Below are 12,094 nucleotides of genomic sequence, written 5' to 3'. Positions count from 1 at the left end.
CAGGGACAAGATTGTAGACCTACAAAAGGCTGGAATGGGCTACAAGACCATCGCCAAGCAGTTTGGTGAGAAGGTGACAACAGTTGGTGCGATTATTCGCAAATGGAAGAAACATAAAATAACTGTCAATCTCCCTCAGCCTGGGGCTCCATGCAATATCTCACCTCGTGGAGTTGCAATGATCATGAGAACGGTGAGGAATCAGCCCAGAACTACACGGGAGGATCTTGTCAATAATCTCAAGGCAGCTGGGACCATAGTCACCAAGAACACAGTTGGTAACACACTACGCCGTGAAGGACTGAAATCCTGCAGCGCCCGCAAGGTCCCCCTGCTCAAGAAAGCACATATACATGCCCGTCTGAAGTTTGCCAATGCACATCTGAATGATTCAGAGGACAACTGGGTGAAAGTGTTGTGGTCAGATGAGACCAAAATGGAGCTCTTTGGCATCAACTCAACTCGCCGTGTTTGTAGGAGGAGGAATGCTGCGTATGATCCCAAGAACACCATCCCAACCGTCAAACATGGAGGTGGAAACATTATGCTTTGGGGGTGTTTTTCTGCGAAGGGGACAGGACAACTTCACCGCATCAAAGGGATGATGTACGGGGCCATGTACCGTTAAATCTTGGGTGAGAACCTCCTTCCCTCAGCCAGGGCATTGAAAATGGGTCGTGGATGGGTATTCCAGCATGACAATGACCCAAAACACACGGCCAAGGCAACAAATGAGTGGCTCAAGAAGAAGCACATTAAGGTCCTGGAGTGGCCTAGCCAGTCTCCAGACCTTAATCCCATAGAAAATCTGTGGAGGTAGCTGAAGGTTCGAGTTGCCAAACGTCAGCCTCGAAACCATAATGACTTGGAGAAGATCTGCAAGGAGGAATGGGACAAAATCCCTCCTGACATGTGTGCAAATCTGGTGGCCAACTACAAGAAACGTCTGACCTCTGTGATTGCCAACAAGGGTTTTGCCACCGAGTACTAAGTCATGTTTTGCAGAAGGGTCAAATACTTATTTCCCTCATTAAAATGCAAATCCATTTATAACATTTTTGAAATGTGTTTTTCTGATTTTGTTGTTGTTATTCTGTTTCTCACTGTTCAAATAAACCTAACATTAAAATTATAGACTGATCATTTCTTTGTCAGTGGGCAAACGTACAAAATCAGCAGGGGATCAAATACTTTTTTCCCTCACTGTACCTACCACTCAGCTGACATGTCACCATTCCAAAACACCACCCACAAGACAGCTCACCACTCGTTAGACACTCACCAGGCACGCCCTTTGTTCGCACCCACCACCCTATAACCTCCTGAAGCTGAGCAGACATCACCCACCAATCACCAGCCACCAGCTTCATTATTCACAGACACACTCACCAGACCCACTCACCTAACACTCAACACACTGCACGCCTATGACAAGTCAAGAATTTGAACTACTACACCACTACACTGGCACACCTCACCGCTACACCACTACATAACCGCTATACTACACCACGGCTACACGACACCGCTACACCACAACAGACCACACCACACTACACACCGCTACACAACACCGCTATGCCACTACACACAACTACACACCGCTACACCGCCACCACCACAACACCCCAATACACCACTACACACCACTGCAATACACACCGACACACAACTACACTACACACCACTACACCACACCGCTATGCCACTACTCACCTCTACACACAACTACACACCGCTACACCACCACCACAGCACACCAATACACCGCTACACACCACTGCAATACACACCGACACACCACTACACTACACACCGCTACACTACACCACTACACTACAGACCGCTACACCACACTGACACACCACTACACCGTTACACTATACCACTACACACCGCTACACACCGCTACGCGACACCAATATACACCACTGCACCATTCCACTAGACCCCGCTCACCACACCGACACACCACTACACACCGCCACTCCACACCAGTACACATCGCTACACAACACCACGCCACTACACCACCACTACACCGCTACACACTGCTAAGGCTATACGAGGTCTGTGTGCGAGTGGGTTACTGCCTGAGCCCAACTTGCGCACGTTGCTTCTCGAGCTGACAACTACCGGTCAATGGCGACTTCGGCGAATCCCCATCCATCGACTTTTCTCATCTTGCTTCCATTCACGTTGCGCCTCGATACAAGGCGCCCGACGAGGAATGAACACATTTGTCCAGCAGAATCGTGCGATGAGATAAGCCGACGAGGATGGTGGCACATGGTGAACGTGACGATGTGTGTAATAGACGGCGGTGACAGTGGCAGTGGGTGGTTCATGATGATGAGTGCGAGGGATCGGTAGGGATTCTAGATTAGAAACTTTCGTGACTGCAAGGATTTGTACTCTTTGGTTTTTTCGGTAAAGTCACGTAGGTGAAAAAGAAAATAATATAAAGTAAAATAATTAACACCATTGGTACCTCATTGGCCAGTAAAAAATATGATAATTGTTTTTTTACCCTTTTATCTGGCAACAAAACTGACACCTTTTTTTACGAGGAGTCATGTTTGCATAGACCACAATACCTGCAGTCATAATGCAAACAAAAAACATAACTCTGATAATGTATGCACTGTCCTTAAAGTTGATTGGTCCACACCCGAGACAGCTTTCCTTAGAGTCTAGTCTCACATGGGTTGGACCAGATGACGCCAAAAGGCGCACAACTGGCAAATGAGGTTCCAATGGTGCAAATGCTTACCCCGAGCTCTCATACTCTGATGGTGCATTGTCTTTGAGTTGTGCGCCTTTTGGTTTCAGTTTTGTTGCCAGATAAAAGGGTAAAAAAACAATTATCAAAATAAATTAAATCACGACGTTTCGGAGGCAACACAAGCTTCCGTCTTCAGGTGGAACCGTTACAGCCAAAATCACTGTAGTAAGTGAAGAGAACTAATAGAGAAACCAAAGAGTATGTGTAGGGAAGTTTGGAAGAGGGATGATAATGGTGGTGTTAATGAACGGGGAGAGGGGGGGGAGTTGGAGTAAGTATTGGAAAATCAGTGTTTTAATGGCAGAACGATTCATGAAGAGTGAGGCTGATTGACGTGTCGGGACAGATTGTTCCAGCGTAAGAGGGCCAGAAGCGAGAAGGGAATGGTCATTGGGCACAGGCGGGAGGAGGAGGAACACTAAATCACTTTTCCAGTTCCTTAGATTATTTGGAAATACTGTACTACTGGTTCCTTCCTCAGTGTGTTGTTTTTACATCGTCTATAAATATACGACGTGTGACATTCATGTATTCCTGGAAAGCGAGACGACGAATATCGAAGCGATAGGTGGAGGCGAAGACGGATAGCGAGGTAGGTGACGATGACGATGCCGCGCGCGGGGTTGCGGTGACGCAAATGATGTAGTCGTGGTGTTCATAATGAAGTGAAGTGTTTTCGAAACGACGACTCGGGCGGAGACGTCAATCGGCTTATAACTGCACCAGTATCAGAAAACAAGGCAGCCAACACCGACGCTGTTCAAAGAGGTAGTCCGTCACACGCTAGACTACCCGTGGTGTGCGTTAAGTGAAAAAAATGTGCGTTAAAGCGAAACCTGTTTAGGCGTGCAGATGTAGGGTAATGGAACGTTCGGTAAAACCCATGGGTAACGAGGCACGGCAATGAGTTTGGTGAGTGAGTTTCTTGTGGTCCTCTCTGTTTGGCGGTTTCCACAGTGGCCGGAGTGCAACCGCGCGAGGAAACTGGGGAGCCGGAATCAGGGAGGAGAAAGTTCGAGCACGAGTCAAAAACTGCATCCGACCGCCTTCGGAAATCGTCAGCGCCATCACTGTTTACCACTGAAACGAGCACAGGGCCATTACCATCGTCATCTTTTAGAGAAAGTCCATCAGCGTCAACAGTGCGATCAGATTGCCAGTTGCGCATCATATCGAAAACATCGTCATCGTAACTTTCATCAATCTAGTTTTCGTGACTGCAGGGATCCATACTCTTTGGTTATTAAGGTAAAGTCACGTAGGTGAATATAAAAATAAAATATAAGAATAAATAAAATCACAATTATCATCAACATTTGTATGAAACGTTTTTAACGGTGTGTTGCAATTCTGAGAAAGTTTTGACTCGCAAAGGAAGCTGGCAAAAAAGCTACTACCGCTGAATTAAATACCGATTATATTAACCACTCATTAATACTTACATTTCTCCAGTGGTGAGGTTAAAGGGTACCAAAGCTACTTTCAACCGGACCCCTCAAAGTCATGGCAAACACAACCAAGACGTTGCAATGTATCGACTATCACGGCTACAACTGCAGCGGGCCGAGCCTGCCGGAGAAAAGCCGACCGATCATCCTCATCATCATCAGCTTCTTAATCGTGGTTACGATCTTCAGCAACATGCTCATCATCAGCTCAGTTATCATCTTCCGGCAGCTGCAGACTCACACCAACATCCTCGCGATGTCCCTCGCCGTCTCCGACTTCGGCTTGGGGTCCATAGTGATGCCCCTGCGCATGGTGGGCACCGTGTACCACTGCTGGTACTACGACTACAGCTTCTGCAACGTCCTATACTTCGTCGACTACACCCTCTGCAACTCGTCCATCTTCCACCTGAGCTGCATCGCCTACGACCGCTACGTGGCCATCTGCGACCCACTGCGCTACGCTCAGCGCGTCACCAAACGCACCCTCGTGGCGATGCTGCTCATCTGCTGGTTTGGGGCGGCGCTCTTTACCTCGCCAAGCCTGCTGAGCTTCAGTCCCCAGCTCGTGCCCAGCGCCATCAAGAGGGTGGGCTGCCCGGACGACTGTCTCTTTAGCGTCGACGTCAGCCTGCACTTCTTCTACGGCGCCTGCCCCTACTTCCTGACCATGCTCGTCATCACGGCCATGTACGCGCGCATCTACCACGTGGCGCGCACCCAGGCTCGGCAGATCAAGGCAGCGACCACGAAGGTCCAAAGCCAAGGCCAGCAGAGGGTGAGCAACATGCGACGCGAGCACAACGCCACGGTGACTCTGGGCAGTATCATTGTAGCTTTCTTTCTCTCGTGGCTGCCCTTCTTCATCATCGTGCTCGTCTTTCCGTTTGTCGGGAACTGCGACGTCGAGTACGAGGTGGCCACGTGGATGGGCTACGTCAGTTCGGCCGTCAACCCACTCCTCTACGCCTCCTTCAACCGTCAGTTCCGCGGCGCCTTCCGCAAGATCCTCAGTCTTCGGATTTTCAGGGCGGGAGAGAGGAACTTTCAGTTGTCCGAATGAAGCGCGGGTTGCGTTTCTCATTGCGATACTCAATCCCTGGGTAACCATGGCCTCTGTGACAATGAAGAAACGTCACTTCATCTTCTTGGTTCTTTCGGTAAAGTCACGTAGAATGGAAATAATAAAATAATAAAAATAAAACATAATAAAATAATTCTCACGACGTTTCGGCCACAACGCAAGTAGCTGTCCTCAGGTGGAGAACAGGTCTGTCGAAGAGACAGAGTCTGAATGACAAGCCCCAGGCTTGGAGCGACTATTTAAGCTGGGATGGAGGGGCGAAGAGCGCCTTGACAAACGAATTTGCATATCAAGAGGAATTTAGCATATTTATGGGAAATTCAGATATGCGATTAGTAGTACTTGTGAAATGCGTAGGTTTGGCGAGGGGTTTAAAGTCATTATGCCCGTGCATTATGCAGGATTAGCAGCATTAAAGGGAGGGGATAGGGGTGGCATTAATAAAGGGAAGGAGTGTTAATCGTAAGTAGCTGCAGTAACTAAACCACCACGTAAACAACTAAAGTATAAACTACATAGTATCATCAGTATACTAAATATACTCTACAATAAGCTTAGCTACTAACAGTAAGTAATACATTACAATTCAATGTCGCAATAAATATAATATGCTTCCATCTAAATTTTATTCTCTTACATCACATGAGTCTACACCGTACTATTTACTGCCATAGACAAACCCTACTATATATTACTTTGTACATTGTATTAAGCATCACAATTTTATACTATTTATTATTATACACTGTACCATTGACCGTCGTGTGAAAGATACTAAGAGGAAGCAACGAAATATGTCAATGGGAGAGTAATAGGAGGAGACTTGCAGCGGAGCAAAGAATCCATTCCCTGCTGAGAATACAAGATATATAGTCAATGCCAGTGAGTGGAACGCGGTCTGAAAGTCACTGTACATGTGAACACAATCAGTTAAGATCCGAAATGGTTTATTACGTCCTTCCAATGATTGCTGAGCCAGAATCCATCTTCTCGGTCAAGAGGAATTTAGCATATTTATGGGAAATGCAGATATGCGATTAGTACTACTTGTGAAATGCGTAGGAGGTTTGGCGAGGGGTTTAAAGTCATTATGCCCGTGCATTATGCAGGATTAGCAGCATCAAAGGGGGGGGGAGGGATATGGGTGGCATTAATAAAGGGAAGGAGTGTTAATAGTATGTAGCTGCAGTAACTAAACCACCACGTAAACAACTAAAGTATAAACTACATAGTATCATCAGTATACTAAATATACTCTACAATAAGCTGAGTTACTAACAGTAAGTAATACACGACAATTCTATGTCGCAAAAAATATAATATGCTACCATCTCAACTTTATTCTCTTACATCACACGAGTCTACACCGTACTATATACTGCCATAGACAAACCCAACAATAAATTACATACTGTATTGCTATACACCATGCTATACCTTATACATTCTAATATTACACTATGTATTATTCAACCCACTCTAACGTATGCTGTATATTCACTATATAATTACGATACTATATATTACTTTGTACATTGTATTAAGCATTACAATTTTATACTATTTATTATTTTACAATCCGCTATACACTGTACCATTGACCGTCATGTGAAAGATACTAAGAGGAAGCAACGAAATATGTCAATGGGAGAGTAGTGAGAGGAGACTTGCAGCGGAGCAAAGAATCCAATCCCTGCGGAGAATACAATGCAGTATATAGTGTGGTGTAGACTCGTGTGATGTAAGAGAATAAAGTTTAGATGGAAGCATATTATATTTATTGCGACATAGAATTGTAATGTATTACTTACTGTTAGTAATTCAGCTTATTGTAGAGTATATTTAGTACACTGATGATACTATGTAGTTTATACTTTAGTTGTTTACGTGGTGGTTTAGTTACTGCAGCTACATACTATTAACACTCCTTCCTTTTATTAATGCTACCCCTATCCCCTCCCTTTGATGCTGCTAATCCTGCATAATGCACGGGCAGAATTACTTTAAACCCCTCGCCAAACCTCCTACGCATTTCACAAGTAGTACTAATCGCATATCTGCATTTCCCATAAATATGCTGAATTCCTCTTGACCGAGAAGATGGATTCTGGCTCAGCAATCATTGGAAGGACGTAATAAACCATTTCGGATCTTAACTGATTGTGTTCACGTTTACGGTGACTTTCAGACCGCGTTCCACTCACTGTCATTGACTATATATCTTGTATTCTCCGCAGGGAATGGATTCTTTGCTCCACTGCAAGTCACCCCCCACTACTCTCCCATTGACATATTTCGTTGCTTCCTCTTAGTATCTTTCACACGACGGTCAATGGTACAATGTATAATAATAAATAGTATAAAATTGTAATGCTTAATACAATGTACAAAGTAATATATAGTATCGTAATTGTATAGTGAATATACAGCAGTGTGATATACATTAGGGTGGGTAGAATAATACGTAGTGTAATATTAAAATGGTGTATAGCAATACAGTATGTAATTTAATGTTGGGTTTGTCTATGGCAGTATATAGTACGGTGTAGACTCGTGTGATGTAAGAGAATGAAGTTTAGATGGAAGCATATTATATATTTTTTTGCGACAAAGAATTGTAATGTATTACTTACTGTTAGTAACTCAGCTTATTGTAGAGTATATTTAGTATACTGATGATACTATGTAGTTTATACTTTAGTTGTTTACGTGGTGGTTTAGTTACTGCAGCTATATATTATTAACACTCCTTCCCTTTATTAATGCCACCCCTATCCCCTCCATTTGATGCTGCTAATCCTGCATAATGCACGGGAATAATGACTTTAAACCCCTCGCCAAACCTCCTACGCATTTCACAAATAGTACTAATCGCATATCTGCATTTCCCATAAATATGCTAAATTCCTCTTGATATGCAAATTATTTTTTCAAGGCGCTCTTCGCCCCTCCATCCCAGCTTAAATAGTCGCTCCAAGCCTGGGGCTTGTCATTCAGACTCTGGCTCCTCGACAGACCTGTTCTCCACCTGAGGACGGCTACTTGCGTTGTGGCCAAAACGTCGTGAGAATTATATTATTATGTTTTAGTTTTTATTATTTTATTATTTCCATTCTACGTGACTTTACCAAAAGAACCAAGAAGATGAATCCCTGCAGTCACAAAAGCTTTAAATCGAAAATTAAACGTCACTTCCTGTAGTTTTAGACTTCGCTGGTACGTTGGTATGATACAGCACTATTTGCAAGACTACTTGTCCATCTTGTATCTACAATGGTCTCTCGGTGAACGATATTAATTGGTGCCACGAAAACCATCGTTTATTAAAATTTTCGTTAATCGAATATATGAAATACATGTTAAAGGCTTCATTTGTTCCAAGACGATCAGAAGTTGACCTTTTTCACCCTAAAAACATAGTTTATTATATTTATACATGCAATGTTTATAAATAAACGTCATAAGAACGTATTAACTAATTAATATAAACATAGATAAATAAGTAACCGCATAAAAAGGTAAATAAATAGAGCATGACATACCTTATGCTAAGAAGATGGATGGTTATTCTTTGGTTCTTTCGGTTAAGTCACGTCTAAAAATAAAATGATAAATTAAAATAATAGCGACGTTTCGATTGCAACACAAGCAATCATCATCAGGCATAAAAGAAATAGCAATAAAAATCTAACTAGAAAACTATAGACAGACATAAGCAGACAGACATCACAAGGACACACAGAGAGAGGACACATATCTGTCTGCTTATGTCTGTCTATAGTTTTCTAGTTAGATTTTTATTGCTATTTCTTTTATGCCTGATGATGATTGCTTGTGTTGCAATCGAAACGTCGCTATTATTTTAATTTATCATTTTATTTTTAGACGTGACTTAACCGAAAGAACCAAAGAATAATTCCTGCAGTCACGAAAGCTCCAAATTAAGATGGATGGCTTAAGGAGTTTATGGAGACGTTGGGGTGGGAGAAAACGTTTTCCTTACTTTCTTGTCTTTGTTCGCATTTATTTTAGGGGCCATTGTTATTGATCTTATTTAAGTTTTAAGTAAAAAAAAAAGACGAAGTATTCAAGAGAGTTGTTTCCATAAGCAACGAACATCCAATATTCAAAAGCTAGCTGTCAGTTCCTCTCAAAATGCTCATAAAAGGGCGTCGTCGATTGGTTGAGGTCTGCTGCATCCACTAGGAGCGCTCCGATTGGCCGAAATCGGCTTCAGCGTGATATCGTAAACACATATCGTTCCTCGAAAATGTATCAATAACAGAAACAATGGGACCCTATGGGAGGCGGATGGTTAACCGAAATATCGTTAACCGATGGCATCGATCACCGAGGGACCACTGTACCTCTGTTAAATTGTTCCCTTAGACCAGTGGTTCTTCACCTGGGATGCGCGCTTTCGCGGGGGTGCGAGATGCCCTTTCTGAGAATGCCGTCCATAAATGACGTCACGGACCTAGGGGGGGGGGGGTCAGACATTTGTGACGATGTGTGACGAGGAGGGGGGGGGGTGAGAAATGTGACGTCACATTAAAATGCGCAACTTTATATAAATATAGACAACACGTTCTACTTAATTAAATATACGTTTTAATGAATGTTTCTCTTACAACATCAGAGTGCAGCGCTACATTAAATACGCACTACAATGACAATAATTTAAAGCGATTTGAAGCATGTTTTTTTGGGGGGGGGGGGCAGAGCTCTGTGACTTCATATTTGAGGGGGGGGTCTGACTTTTTGTGACGTCGTGTGACGAAGGGGGGAGGTGGGGTTCAAAAATCGTCCAAAATCGCGTGACATCATTTACAAACGGCAACCAAAGGTAAATCATCGAAAACTACAAATTAAGCACGGTCACGTAAGTTACAACTACTTTTTTCTTCTTGGTTCTTTTCGGTAAAGTCACATAAATATGCTAAAATCCGTAGTTGTATGGTGAATATGCAGCAGTGTGGTGTGCAGTAGGCTGGGTAGAATAATACATAGTGTAATATTACATAAATATGCTAACATTCCTCTTGATATGCAAATTATTTTGTCAAGGCGCTCTTCCTCCTCCCTCCCAGCTTAAATAGACGCTCCAAGCCCAGGACGTGTCATTCAGACTCTGTCTTATCGACAGACCTGTTCTTCACCTGAGGACGGCTGCTTGCGTTGTGGCCGAAACGTCGTGAGAATTATTGTATTATGTTTTATTTTTATTATTTTATTATTTCCATTCTACGTGACTTTACCGAAAGAACCAAGAAGATGAATCCCTGCAGTCACGAAAGCTTTGAATCGAAAATTACAACTACTTTGTTTCGTCAAACCTAAGTATTTCTTAACATCATACACGTTTTAACAATTGAGTAGGTTGCGGTAAAAGGATAAGAACCACTGCCTCACACTGTTGTTTGTGCTCTGTGCTCGTAGAGAAACCACTCCACCTTGTGAGCTCTCCAAACCTTGCTTGCACGTGTCACCAGTCCTCGCTGTCTTGCACTTATGGCCATGGTCTTACCGAGGTCGCAGGAGTGGCTGACGTGACATTTAAACGCTCAAGTTGTGTTGGAGACCTCTGGAATTGTTTTCCACGATGCCCGTGCCGTGTTTCTGCCCTCACACACGCCAGCGTTCATCTACGGTGATGTCCATTTCAGTCGTGCATCGACGAAGACCCACAACATGATCACACGGGGCCACGAATCAGCCATCACACCCTCTCAATGCTCAACAAGGCTCTCTATATACAACATTCTACTGTTTAATGAAATAACTACCATTGGCATAATCTCCATTCATATATTATCCCCAATTGCCCATATATCTGCCCACCATGAATCATCTCCACATATATAAAAGGCAAATTTGTGATTGTGTGTCTGCTCAAAATGTTTAGCATACTTCCCGACATGCAACAAACTTGAAATTTGCCATATGGGTACTTTCCAGACTATACACCATGCAAAAATTATAAAAAAAATATACTTTTGTAAAACATTTTTTTTGGGGGGGGGCGCAATAATGCAGATATTTTGCATGGCAAGTGAGCTGTGACGTCACATGTCATGTCACCCGCGCATGCGCAGTGCTTAGCGCGCTGCGCTACGAACCTGGCGACCCGAGTTCGATTTCTGCTCACGGCCACCGCCGGTGACGATTATTTGAACCGCTCCTGGGCCTCCCCTAGGTCGACTCAGCCTCAAACGAGTAACTGGTGTGGTGTGTGAACATCGCCACTGGGGAAACAAAAGCGGCTGGCCGGGCGTGGTGAATCCAAGTCCCGGGCAAAGCTGGGTAGCAAGCTAGTCAATTATTAATTACAGTACAGCAAATCCCTCTGGTGGCTTTGGCTCTCGTGGTTTCGCACCAAATCGAGGTGGGTCGCCAATTCGCCGTTGAACGCGAGATTCCTGCACGCACGGCAAAATTGGACCACTGGCGGTGATGCTGCCACGGAAGAACACACACGGCACCGTCTTGTGTCCATGTTGTCTCTGTCTTGTCTCCATGTTATCTCTGTCGTATCTCCGTCTTGTCTCGATCTTGTCTCCATCTTGCCTCCATCTTGTCTCCGTCTTGTCTCCATCTTGTCTCTATCTTGCCTCCATCATGTTTCTATCTTGTCTCCATCTTGTCTCCGTCTTGTCTCTATATTGCCTCCATCTTGTCTCCATCTTGCCTCCATCTTGTCTCTATCTTGCCTCCATCTTGTCTCCATCTTGCATCCATCTTGTCTCCATCTTGCCTCCATCTTGTCTCCGTCTTGTC

At 44.0% G+C, this 12,094-nt stretch overlaps 1 pseudogene; it reads left to right on the top strand.

Moving 5' to 3' along the window:
* Nucleotides 1-3,751: 3,751 nt before the first annotated feature.
* Nucleotides 3,752-5,481, top strand: LOC144727857 (trace amine-associated receptor 365 pseudogene; annotated as a pseudogene).
* The last annotated feature ends 6,613 nt before the right edge of the window (nt 5,482-12,094 follow it).

This window comes from Lampetra planeri, chromosome 27 (genome assembly GCF_965212315.1).
Source record: "Lampetra planeri chromosome 27, kcLamPlan1.2.h2, whole genome shotgun sequence".
In the NCBI taxonomy this organism is placed as follows: Eukaryota; Metazoa; Chordata; class Hyperoartia; order Petromyzontiformes; family Petromyzontidae; genus Lampetra; species Lampetra planeri.
Note: the sequence above shows the minus strand (reverse complement) of the source record. Positions and strands in the feature narration are given on the sequence as shown.